Raw genomic sequence first — 12,942 nt, forward strand, 5'->3', positions numbered from 1 at the left:
AGTTACTTACTTCAGCAGTCTACTTTGTTAATGATGCACTTTAAGTGAGTGATCTACTGCATGTTTTAGGGATACACTTCAGTTTGCAGTGATCCAAATTGTGTTACAGTTGTATCCTTCTTGTTAAAACGATCTTCATAACTCTATGTTCTGTTATATCATGATGCCATCTACATTTTAGTCAGTTAGCATATATATCCAAACTATATGACCTTCCCTGTAAACTAGTGATAACAAGTTTGATACGTAAGTACAGCTACATAAAATGGTATTTCACCATTAGTATTCCGCTTATTACTTTCTAGCATAAATCACCATCTACAGTGTGATGACTCAGCTTTCGGTGACTCTAGCAAGGTCCAATACCATTGTGACAGAGGTATTAGTATTATGAAATCATAATTGTCAACGTTAAACACTGTGCAGCCACTCACTGGAGCACAGTCTGATATCAGCATGACAGGACACAGTGGGACACCACAAGGTAACAAAGGGTAAACACTGTACAGACACTTACTGCATCACAGACTGATATCAGAATGAAAGGACCCACTGGTAAACCACAAGGTAACAAAGAGTAAAAGCTGTACAGCGACTCACTGTATCACAGTCTGATAGCAGCATGACAAGACACAGTGGTAAACAGCAAGGTAACAAAGAGTAAACACTGTACAGCGACTTACTGCATCACAGACTGATATCAGCATGACAGGACACAATAGTAAACCGTAAAGTAGTAATAACCAGCACATGTCGACCCACCAACGTGACTCATATTTTTCTTATCTCAAACAAAGCAGTAAAACATTTCTGTTAAAGATTTGGATTTGAATTTCAAAGTGACTGATTAACTGGTAAAAGGAAATGTGGTAGTGCTACAGTGGCAATTCTGTGAACAAGTTAGTTGTGATTATCAATGTCTTCACTTCTGTGTTCAGAACACATATGGGTTATTCATGATACAAATAACTAGCAGTGTCTTCAACCCTGTGTTCAGAACGCATCTGGGTTATGCATGATACAAATAACTAGCAGTGTCTTCAACCCTGTGTTCAGAATAAATCTGGATTATTCATGACACAAATGATTAGCAGTTTCTTCAATCCTGTGTTCAGAACACAGCTATATGGTGCAATAGACTCACAGTGTCTACAGCCCTGTGTTCGAAACACATCTTGGATATCTACAAATGACGTTGATTCCAGCATGTGTCTAAGTTTGATATTTATTGATCATTTTAATATAACAAAAGTTCAGAACAAAAACTCCTTATACTGTATGAATGGGATTTATCTGTCAACTCTTATGAAGTTTATTTGTACAACATTTCTCTGGTTTGTCTCCTTGATGGTACCATAGGATGAGAAGTATGTTCACTTAGCCTGTTACAACCAGAAAGCACTTCAGGACATTTTGTACCACTAGAAACAAGGCACTGACCAGAGACTGACTGCAAAGACAAAAGAAATATCAAGGCCTCCAGAGAGAGCTGTCCACCCTGGAAGATAGATATGATAATACAACCTATTGGTAGGATAGGATATCTAACTGAATGAATAATGTAAAATTTGCAATATGAATTATGACTATAGTGATATTGATAGAGTCAGAATTGAATTGTGCACATAGTAGAATATGCATCTTTAATTGGCAATATTTGGTGCACTAAAAAACTGAAAATGGCCTTTGTTCAACTAATGGTAATGCACCTCAAGCTCACTCCAGTGTTTCCAGAATTCTACTTAGTGGGAAGAAACCCTTCGGCATCTCGTGAGAGGCAACTAACCGGATCAGTTGACTTGGCTGACACATGTCATCGTATCCCGTTGCGTAGATTGATGCTCATGATGTTGGTCACTTATTTGTTTGATTGAGACTTAGTTATAAACGGACCGCCAGCATATAGTCGAGGCATTGCTGATTGTTGTGTGTAACTTCAAACAAACAAAATACACTCAGACACAACTGGTTGTACCGGAAAGACTCCAGCTTTTCCAGATACAGTTGAGCCCATGTGTTTTAGTTACACAGACAATGACATCATCAACACACGGTGGATCCAAGGACACCCAAGAGAAAAGTACTAACTTTAGTACTGAAACTATTAAGGATGTAGTAAACAAGGAGCCACACTATCACTATAACAAGAAACACGTAGGAGGGGTCGTCTCAAAAGGTATGTCAGGACGGGTATCACAGATGGTGGTTGGAATCTCCCAGGGGAAGCAAGCTAGGGGAGCAAACAGCATGTCATAACAATATACAATCATCGCCATTCTTGGAGTAAAATGTGACCGTGTAAATGAATCGTTGGAATCTTTAATGACACCAGGTGTTTGCAAATAGGATAAAAAACATTGGCACAAACACGGCAGTATATCAGATCATCTGTGACGTGACGTAGGCCGTTTATTTTACTTCTGTTTGTGTGTGCCTGTGTATGCGCCTCTCTCTCTCTCTTTCTCTCTCTGTCTCTCTCTCTCTCTCTTTCTGTGTGTGTGTATTCTTGCATGCGTACACGCATGTATGTACGTATGTACGTATGTACGTATGTATCTAACAATATACAATCATCGCCACTCTTGGAGTAAAATGTGACCGTGTAAATGAATCGCTGGAATCTTTAATGACACCAGGTGTTTGCAAATAGGATAAGAAACATTGGCACAAACATGGCAGTATATCAGATCATCTGTGACGTGAAGTAGGTAGTTAATGTTTCTTCTATGCCTCTCTCTCTCTGTCTCTCTCTGTGTCTCTCTCGCTCTCTCTCTCTCTCTCTTTCTGTGTGTGTGTGCATTCATGCATTCGTACACGCACGTATGTACGTATGTATCTGTTATGGGTGTATGGATGAAGGCACGGATGAAGTGTCGAATGTGTGAGTGTGATTATCCCATTCGATACAGGAAATTTCTGCATGTTCTTATGCCAAAATATTCGTTGATGCATCTTAACTGGTGTTTAGAGGACAGGATTCTGAATATTGATGCAGTTACTTTCAGTATCACTTCTTAGGGGGATATTGATAACTTGTTATGAGGAAAACATGTCAAGCCTTAACATCGTTTTTAGCAATATCCGGACGAAACTCGTGATTTTGGGGGCCTTTTCCCCCACGTTTGTTGTTGAAAGCCGTTATTTGTCAGCTACATGAACTGAGGAGCATGGGTTCCTAAAAATCGATTCTAACCTAGATCTTTATGGGTGTAAAAATGATGGTCATACCAGGAGATCTCACATATCTGGTTGGTTGGTTGGTTGGTTGGTTGGCTCGTTCGTTCGTTCGTGTAATGTGTTTGAGAGAGAGTGTCAGTGTTCGTGAGTATGTTGTGTGAGTGCGTGTTTGTGTGAGTGTGTGTGACAGTGACTGCGTGTGTTGTTTTCAGGTCGCGCTCCGCAATCTTCCAAATTCATGACGACAGTCTGTAAATGCATGAGTCTGAACCAGTCTATCCGGTGAACAAAATCATGAGCACCTACCTACACAACTGGAATACGATGACTAGCTCTAACCACGTCATCGAGTCTGACCTCCCGCTCCAGTTGATCGCTTCTTACTACAACGACTTTACAGTGATTTGGAAGGATTATAATGAAACATATGTTTTGTTTTAGAATAGCTATATTTCATTCCTGTTCCATTGTTCGAATGCAGTTTCATTTCTCAGCAAATATAGCTGATCTCACCATATTATATTCCGTCACTTGGTTTTATATCCATTCTCTAACAGTCGATTATGCATGCTCTGTCGGCAACACACACATAATTGACATCAGTTATCGAGAAATAGTTCGGTCGAAGGGGAGGTAACTCTGTGAGGGTTATCTCGACAATGGCAATTTCCTCAGTCTGAGATAAAAATACGCAGATAGTGTCTCAGACAAAAATGCACTCCTTGTTAAAACAAATACAAACAATTCACTTAATGGTTCCAATGTTATTTACAATTCATCTGCGAATATAAGCGTTATATTTACCTAGTGAGATACTGAATCAGTTTGAGACACATGTTTCCTAACCTGACCACGGCGAGGGGAGAGGCAATGTACTGCTTATGTTGTATAATTTTTAAAGAAATAAAGTATCGTCTTATTGGCGAGGAAGTGAAGGCCAGAGTAGAAAAATAGGAGAAAGTGCGTGTAGTAAATAGACTTATATGTACATATGGTATTCATATACAGATCCTATTTACCATCAAACAAGAAGAATGTTTACTTAAAAAGGATAAAATGAGAAAAGTTATGTGAAGGATATAAAGTGAAAGGTTATCTAATTAATGCGGCATTATGTGCAATTATTCAATCTTAGTAAAAACATTAACCTTACAGGTTTCAATTTATTAAAAATATCAAAATAATGCATTGTATTAATATATATAGTTACTGAATGCATACCTAGGTGGAGATTTTTGGATCGAATATATATTATGCGTACAGGACTCTCTTACCACATCACATGGTCCCGCCGCGAAACTGGTGTAAAACTAGCAGACATGTATATTAACATAGCATGCAATGTCGTAAAAGATCCGGTTTGTATGGCCATTGTCGGTACACTAGGTAACATACAACAATTCAGTTGCGATAACGTGCGCATTAAGATGTGACCCGGAAGTGACATATTCAACAAGGAAGTCGAACCTCCAGGTGGGTGCGTCGTCATGTCTCAAAACATCCCTGTTAAACCTCTCCTGATGTAGTTCCAGTCAAAACCAGAGAAATACGTAGATTGTAGATGATAAGTGATCTACTTAGGTCACAATTAAAGCTTATATAGCCGAGCGTCAATCAAACAGGTAATCCTATCATTGTCTATCCCACATGAGACGCCATTCCTCGTAGTACATGTTGCAAAATCTGTGTAATTTAACTTTTAAAACGCCAGATGAGATCTATTTGACTTAGACAGTTAGACATAGAGTAGAGATTGGAGCGTAATTTAAAAGGAATAATCTAAGGGGGCTTTTAGGGGGCGTAAACGAAGCCACGCGACAGGTAGGACAGGGTATTTTTAGATCAAGGTTGCATGTCACGATCACCTAAACACCCTGTGATTGTGCTGTGGAGTACGCAGGTCGGAGTTGTGACTAGGAAGACAGCACACTGTGTGTGGGGTATACGGGTGGAGTACTAGTGTGTGCTGGAAGATTCGTTTGATGCGACGTATTAAGTGATATTGGTGAATTTGATTATCATAAATGATTGATAGCAGAAGGTTCATGAGAAACAGTTAGGATTAATAAAATAGGTATACGGGTGTAGTACATTGGGGATAGTATATGCTAATAGATATTCTGTTATCAATCATTTATAATAATTAAATCCACCCATATCACCCACACGTACCATCTGTCACTAAACACTTATCGTATCAAACGAATCTTCCAGTAAACACTAGTACTCTACCTGTATACCCCACACACATTGTGCTGTCCACATACTAGGGTGGTAAATGATAGTGTATGCCAGTGGACATCAAAAAGTGGAGATTGGCGGTAAGAAGTGTACATACTGGGGCTGGGGGATACGGGTGGGGATGGATAGTATAGGCTAGCAGATATCCGTTGTGTGTATTAAATGGCGTACATACATAGATGAGTGGGGTGGATAGTGTAAGCTAGTAGATATCACACAGGGTAGGGTGCCATTCTTGTGAAGTGCAATCGATGGACTACAGACAAATGTTTTATGTGTTTTAGAATGGACGCCTTCCCCAAGTGTTCTGTCTGCCAGCAGCAGTTTACCTTGAAAGGTTCCGCCCCCTACCTACTGCCCTGTCTTCACACTGTGTGTGAGACATGTGTGACATCTGTAGCTGGTGGTGTCATATCATGCTCTACATGTCAGAGGGAGGTCAACCTCACAGACAGAACGCTCCACAAGGATGGAGTGAGACAGAAGGAAATATTATATCTGACAGCCAAATATCGACCCACAGAGCTTCTCTGTACACATGGAGATGACGGCAACCAGGCTGTGTGTTGGTGTCAGGAGTGTGAAGAGCTGCTCTGCGAATACTGCCAGAACTTGCACAATCGTTTTAAAGGTACTAGACGACATGTTGTGGTAACCTTGACGGATACAATACCGAAATGTATGTATCTAAACTACACAATCGTTATCCTCTTGAGTATTTTGACAAAAACTGCAACAGTTTACTCTGTGCTGAATGCAAGCTTGGAGAGCATGCTGATCACGACGTTGCAGATTTAAATGTGGCTGCTGATGCTGCTAAAGGACGGATAGAAGAACATGAGAAGAACGTGTCTGCATATCGTATTTCCCACCAAGGATACCTGGAGAGTATCAGCAAAGCCATAAGTGACACAAAGAAGACAAGCAGTGATCTGAAGCAGGCCATTCGCCACACTTTCCATTCACTGCGGACACAACTCGATCAAAGAGAGAGAGAGAGAGCTGACCATCGATCTGGAGAATCTGGAGAATCAGAATCAGCAGGAACTGTCAAATCTACACAGCGAGCAAGTTACCTCTGACAATGAAAGTGAACGATACAAGTGTACCTCAGACTACATCGAGACAGTACTCAGATATGCTTCAAACTGGGACTTTCTGACACTGGAGATTTCAGTACAAGACGCAACGGAGAAGTACCTCACATCACTACCAACAGACTCGTACGGCGCACCTGCAACTACTTTCAACACGATTGGATTGGATAAACTGAAATCCGACATTTCGGAATTCGGGTCTATCAGTGCAAATGGCTCAGACCAAGGTACTTACTTCTCTCTCTCTCTCCCTCTCTCTCACATACACACACATAGATAGATAGATAGATAGATAGATAGATAGATAGATAGATAGATAGATAGATAGATAGATAGATAGATGCATTTGTAATGGTTATTTATTATTTTACAGACAACGCAACACAGACAGATGGCAGTCATCTAATTAATGATGAGGGCAAATAAGAGTGGGTAAGTACTGTATAATGAAAAACAAAACATGCCTATATGTCTTGTTCCTTTGTTAGTATACAAATTACAAAGTCAAATATAAATTAATGGGTCACAAATATATTATTAACTCACCAAAGTCTTGGTTTAAGAGTGAGAAACAATTATACCGAGCGTTAGGCAGCAGTTATGTAGGTCAAGTACGGACAAAGAGGCAGGTAGTTTAGTGTACTCCAGATAATCCGTGTGTGCCCGTGTGTCAACACAGCAATTAGCCTATAAAGACACAGTCACTGATTCTTGAACATTTGAGCTCAATTCGACCATCGCCATCAACTTAGAAATTTCTCGGCCTCGTGTCCACCTCTGTCAAAACATTCACAAAGAGAAGTAACTCTAGAGAACTACCTTAATGTCCTGCCGCTAAAATACTAATAGCACTGAACACTTATGTACAAATTGTGACCCATCATAAATATCACATAATAAAAAATACAATTTACAGAAAATACACTCTCGTAACAATGTATATCCTTTTGCTACAACCTGGAGAGCCTCTAAGGTTCTGTTTTTTTATTCAGTCGTATTTTCTGTTTCATCATAATCCAGATATGAATATATTCAGGTTCATAGAGACCCATCAATCCTCAAAAGACAACTTCACTTCGTTCAAACGTTGCTTCGTTTATCTGGTTAGATCATCAATGTTCATCACTCAAAGACCATTCTCTACTAGTAACTTCAGAGGTAAGTGCGCTGAAAAAACTCACCCCTTCGACACTGTGTCTGCATATTTTGGTTGTTGTTCAAGGGCTAGTGACAAAAACAGGCCTGGTAGGTACCAAAGGCTACACATGGTTCTATAGCTTACTGTGTTACCAGCACAACAACTGGATGGCGAGAGTTGGTTAGTTTTTGAAAGGCATTTAGAAATTGGACGAACATGCCACGTTCTATGAATAACAACTTCCTTTTTATTCTTACACGAAGTTTCAAAGCTAATCCTTTTTCCTTCATGAAATGAATAGCAAGTTGAACTGCAGTTGGCCAGTAAAAGCCACTTCGGAAATTAAAATAGATTGAATACATGCCACGTTCTATGAATAACAACTTCTTTTTTATTCTTACACGAAGTTTCAAAGCTAATCCTTGTTCCTTCATGAAATGAATAGCAAGTTGAACTGCAGTTGGCCAGTAAAAGCCACTTCGAAAATTAAAATAGATTGAGGTTTGTGTTGATAGATGTTATGGTGTATTCAAAAGAGCCGTACCCAGATCTTTGAACAAACTTTCACGATTAAAATCAAATTTTGTTTTAGCACGTCTTCTTTCTGTGATTAAGAGGCGACTAGCGAGATCAAGCTCCGCGAATTGGTTGGCATATGTCATCGTATTCCAGTTGCATTGGTCGATGCTCATGATGTTGATCACTGAATTGTCTGGTCTTGCCTCGATTACTTATAACTGCCTCCATAGAGCTGAAATGTTGCTCAGTAGGGCGTAAAACTAAACTCACTCACTGATTCCTATGCTACTGTGCCATGATATACTGTACAGCAAAGAAACGCATTATAGTTTAGCTGGAATACTTTGAGGTGCGTCATGAAACAACAAACCATCTGACCACTGATGAACAGGAATGGTCACTGACTGCTGTTTTAACTGCTGTATAGAACTGGAATGGTACTGGGTTTGCAGACATACCTCCCATGATTTTAAGAATCCACGTTGTGCTGGGTTTGTAAATCTATCTTTGTTTCTTGAACTCGGTCCGAGGTATGTTCTATGATGACTGATTATTAGGCAGTAAGTAAAGGAAACCTTTTGATAGCAGACCTTTGAAATGTGTAGTATCTGCTTTCGATTTTTTAACAAAGATTCTTTGAGACTGTTGATCACAGTTCATATTTCCTGATGCCATTTATACGATATAGGAACGAGTATTCAGGGTTGGATGGTTTGATAACTGATACATATGTTGGGGTTTATCAACAAATAGTACTGATAGTTTGCACTGAATATATGGTAGGTACAAAATGGTCTACAAAGTTGTACTTGAGAAGCTTAGCCGGATTTCTCGTTTACACCCTTAAGCAAAATGGCATTCCCCCAACAATCCAACATATCGTCAGTGCATAGTGATTCAGATGACAGAAACACATATACATGTGAGTGAGTGAGTTTTTGCACAGCTTGTAGCAATATTCAAGCAACATAACAGCAGGGAACACCAGAATTGGGCTTCACACATTCTTCCCATGTTGGGAATCAATCCCGGATCTTCAACATAACGAACCAACGCTTTAACCTCTACACTACCCCACCGCCCTAGAACGTAGAGGAGATATTGTGTGTTTTCCTTAATTAAGGTGTATCTCAGATCGAGTGACATATATTGTCAGGGATTATGCTACACCATGACGTACGAACCGTCCTACTTATCGAATACGTCATTACTTGTCGGCTGTCGTTTTTAAACATTTAACGAAAAATGAATTATAACACAATAGTTCTATAGCTTGTAATCAGATGGCATTTAGCGTATAAACTTAGAGCATGGATCACTGGTATCAAATTTCATTATTCAAATATCTTATTCACCAGACAGATTAACTTAGACTGTTCCTCATTTCACAGGCCGAGTGAACATGAGTTCAAGGCATATCGCATGCGTGTGACATGTTTTAGTTAATTTGAGTACAACCCTTCCCAACGGTGGATTTCTATAAAATAACCGTTTTCAGGGAGATAGCAGCACTTCCGTTTATGGCATACACAAATGTTGCATAAAAGAATGGGTTCCTTACTGTCTGTGCTATAAGAGATAACGTCTTTGGTGCTGAATTCTTTGTCTGTGAGGTAAAATAGTCAATAAGCACTGTATCGCATTTTCAAAATATAAAAGATTCTCGTCATGTTTCAAAGTGGGTTTTGACAACATCTGGAGTATTAATTAATGATGTCCCCGTCTACAGTTTGACAAACATCGTCTCACTTGGCGCCCTTACTTCACGTCCAAAACGGTTGAGGACGTGTAAACGTGTGTTTGCTAGAAAAGCCTAAGCATGTCATATGTTCATATGAAGATCCGAGTTCAATTCGGTCTTTAGCAGTACATGCTTGTCGTACAAAGGCGACTGACTAGTGGTATAGGGTGGTCAGGATCCCTGACTAGTAATATGCCCATGACGTTGATCACTGGATTCTCTGGTCCAAACTCGATTATGTACAGACCACCGCCATGTTGCTGGAAGATTGCTGAGTGCGACATTAAACAACAATGAACCAGTCAACCATATTCAGTTGAAACTCACCCACAACTTGCTGACTTTTATTAAGGACAAGAAACAGAGGTATTACATCAGCTGGTAGTAAATGAGACGTACAATTAAACAGAAACGCAGACCGTGATTTTGCTCACAGACGACGGGAGGATCATGCTACAAGCAAGCGGAGGGTCTCTCTGACCCTCAATACTGTCTATTTTCTACACGGATTCTAAAGCGGTTCCACTTTTACCAACGGCCAGACACAGAAACTTTGCTAAATTATCTTTAACATTAAGAACAAATTCTTAGCTTTGAAGAAGTAGGTAGGTAGAATTAAGCTATCTGTTGATACTGTGTCTGTTGAACACTCAGACGTAAAAATATCGTCAAACAACCACTTTGGGGTCTCATTGTTTACTAAATCGTATAAGAAGAGTTTAGAATACAAATAATGATAGTTTTATCTTGATATGAAGTTTATGGAAATGTGTTTTCAGGCTGCAAGTGTCTATTTTTGATAACAGACAGCTTACTATCTCAACTAACAATTTTTGACAAAATGTTTCATGGAGAGTTTATTTCATCGTCAGTGTAAATCTGCATGGGAAACATTTAGAATACCCATATACGTATTTTGACAGCGTTATAATATCTATTCATATCACAGGAATGACACAATTCACACACAGACGAAAATGGAAGCCGATATTCAGTGCATTGTTTTGTGAACATTGAAACGAGGTTGACAATAAAATGTCTAATTTGTTGTTTGATCATGAAGTCGGGAAATTTGTTAAACTATAAACAAAAGGTATATTTCCAGGTCTTCAACTAGAACTGGACGCTGCTCGAGCCAACACAGACATGTGCCTCGTAACTACAGACGGTCAGCTGGTCAACTCGCGGCCCGCCACACGACACAGACACAGCAGCAGGTTACGGGAGTATCTGGGTTCATGTGCCACCACCCGCATTTCCCTTCCTCCATCTCCCTTTACTGTCACCCCTGCCCCACACCCCCCACAGTACTGGCAGACACACTCTAGGGTGGGTGTGGTGGGTGGAGGGGGAAGTGTCTTGTCCTGGAGGTGGATGTGGTGGTGCAGAGTCAGGTGGACAGTGAGTGGTATGTTTATCAACAGCGCCGTTCCTGGTGTGTCAGTGCAGAGAGATGTGGCACACACCGGGGGAGTCTCTGTACCAGGGTGTGTCAGTAGGGGGAGAAGGGGAAGTGTTACAGTAACACAATGTCTGACACACCCTGCACACAGGCCATCCTCCACTATGGCGTTGTGCTGGATGTGTGGAAGGGGGGACTCGTTTTAAACATAGGAATGCAAGGACATGGCTTGACTTGACGAGTCTATCACGAGATATTTGTAGGATGTTGTTTGTACGTCAGGGAAGATTCTGTAGCAATGGACGTTTAAAATGCATCACGCCATCACTATTACAAAGCTAAAACGTGAAATAACGCCGCATGCCTTTGGATACGGTTGGTCGATTCGTTGCTTAAAGCCAGCTATATGGCGGCTGACTGTAAATAATCGAGTCTGAACCAGACAATCCAGTGATCAACAGCATGAACATAGCGTTAGACATTCCGGATACGATGTCATGTGTCAACAAAATCGGCAAACCTCATCACCTGATCCCATTAGTCGCCCCTAAAACTGCATGGTTTACTGGACACCAATTCTCACCCAGATCTTCATGCGTCCCTTTGGATATGACATCGTGGTGATCGCGCGTGGCTCCTCCCCACTGACTTATTCACACTCGTTCATCCCACATGCACCCTGGGCGAGAGATAAAAGACTCACAGCGCGTGTTAATGGTTGCCACCCATTGGTGGTGTATCGGCAATGTAACAAATGAGAACAGAGGAACATTTGGTTCTTAGTGACAAATTATATCCAGTGACAAATGGAAAACTTAATACATGGGGTGTTTGTTTGTTTGTAATATATTGTAATAGTTATCTCAAAAACACTCAAACACAGTAACCGTCATTGCACTGTGTCAGGTTAAATTACTCGTCGCAAAAGCTTTGTCTCTCACGCACGATACGTAAAAAAGTTGATTTTTTTTCTGGAATGTGTGCTTAATTATATTACGTCATAAGGTCAGTGATTAGTCAGTTTGACAGTCACAACAACTCTTAAAGTACAAACTGATCCCATGCTCAGAGAGCTTACGTTTCATCTGTCTGTGCTTCGCCTGATCCACCATGTGACATCATTAAAGGGACTTAACTGTAATCTACGTGACGTCCAATCTCCCTACAGCGACATGCCTTTCGCCGAGCTCCGTCTACTGACGCCACTTCAGGAACATTATCATACTGTTTCAAAATGGAATCTGATTCCAACGCAGAGAAAAGCAGCTGGCCGCAAATGTAAACAATGATTTGTATCAACACAAATGTGGAAAGGTATTCTACAAGCTGATGATAGCAACACTTCATTATTATTTTAAAGGTAGTCAACTGTAATATATGTCTATACGTCCAAACTCACTACAGCGACATGCCTTTCGATTCCAACGCAGAGAAAAGCGTTTAAAAAAGATAGTAGCATTTCATTTCTATTTTCAGTATGATAATTTTTTGTTTTTCTATCATCGTCACTTTGTTCCGTTTCCGTCTGGCTAAACCTCGCTCAGTATACAACAAGAAGGAAGGTCATATTTGTTTACAAAAGAATGAAAACAGTACTTACCAAACGTTCCAGAGTCTGTATTTACCG

The 12,942-nt window shown here is 40.3% G+C and overlaps 1 long non-coding RNA gene across 1 annotated transcript; it reads left to right on the plus strand.

The window, feature by feature from the left end:
- The first annotated feature begins 5,705 nt into the window (after positions 1 to 5,705).
- LOC137269825 (uncharacterized) lies at positions 5,706 to 12,292 on the plus strand. The gene is made up of 3 exons (XR_010955071.1): positions 5,706 to 6,742; positions 6,889 to 6,947; positions 11,019 to 12,292. It is a non-coding gene; the product is annotated as an uncharacterized lncRNA (long non-coding RNA).
- The last annotated feature ends 650 nt before the right edge of the window (positions 12,293 to 12,942 follow it).

The sequence above is a fragment of the Haliotis asinina genome, unplaced genomic scaffold, assembly GCF_037392515.1.
Source record: "Haliotis asinina isolate JCU_RB_2024 unplaced genomic scaffold, JCU_Hal_asi_v2 scaffold_17, whole genome shotgun sequence".
NCBI classification, from domain to species: Eukaryota; Metazoa; Mollusca; class Gastropoda; order Lepetellida; family Haliotidae; genus Haliotis; species Haliotis asinina.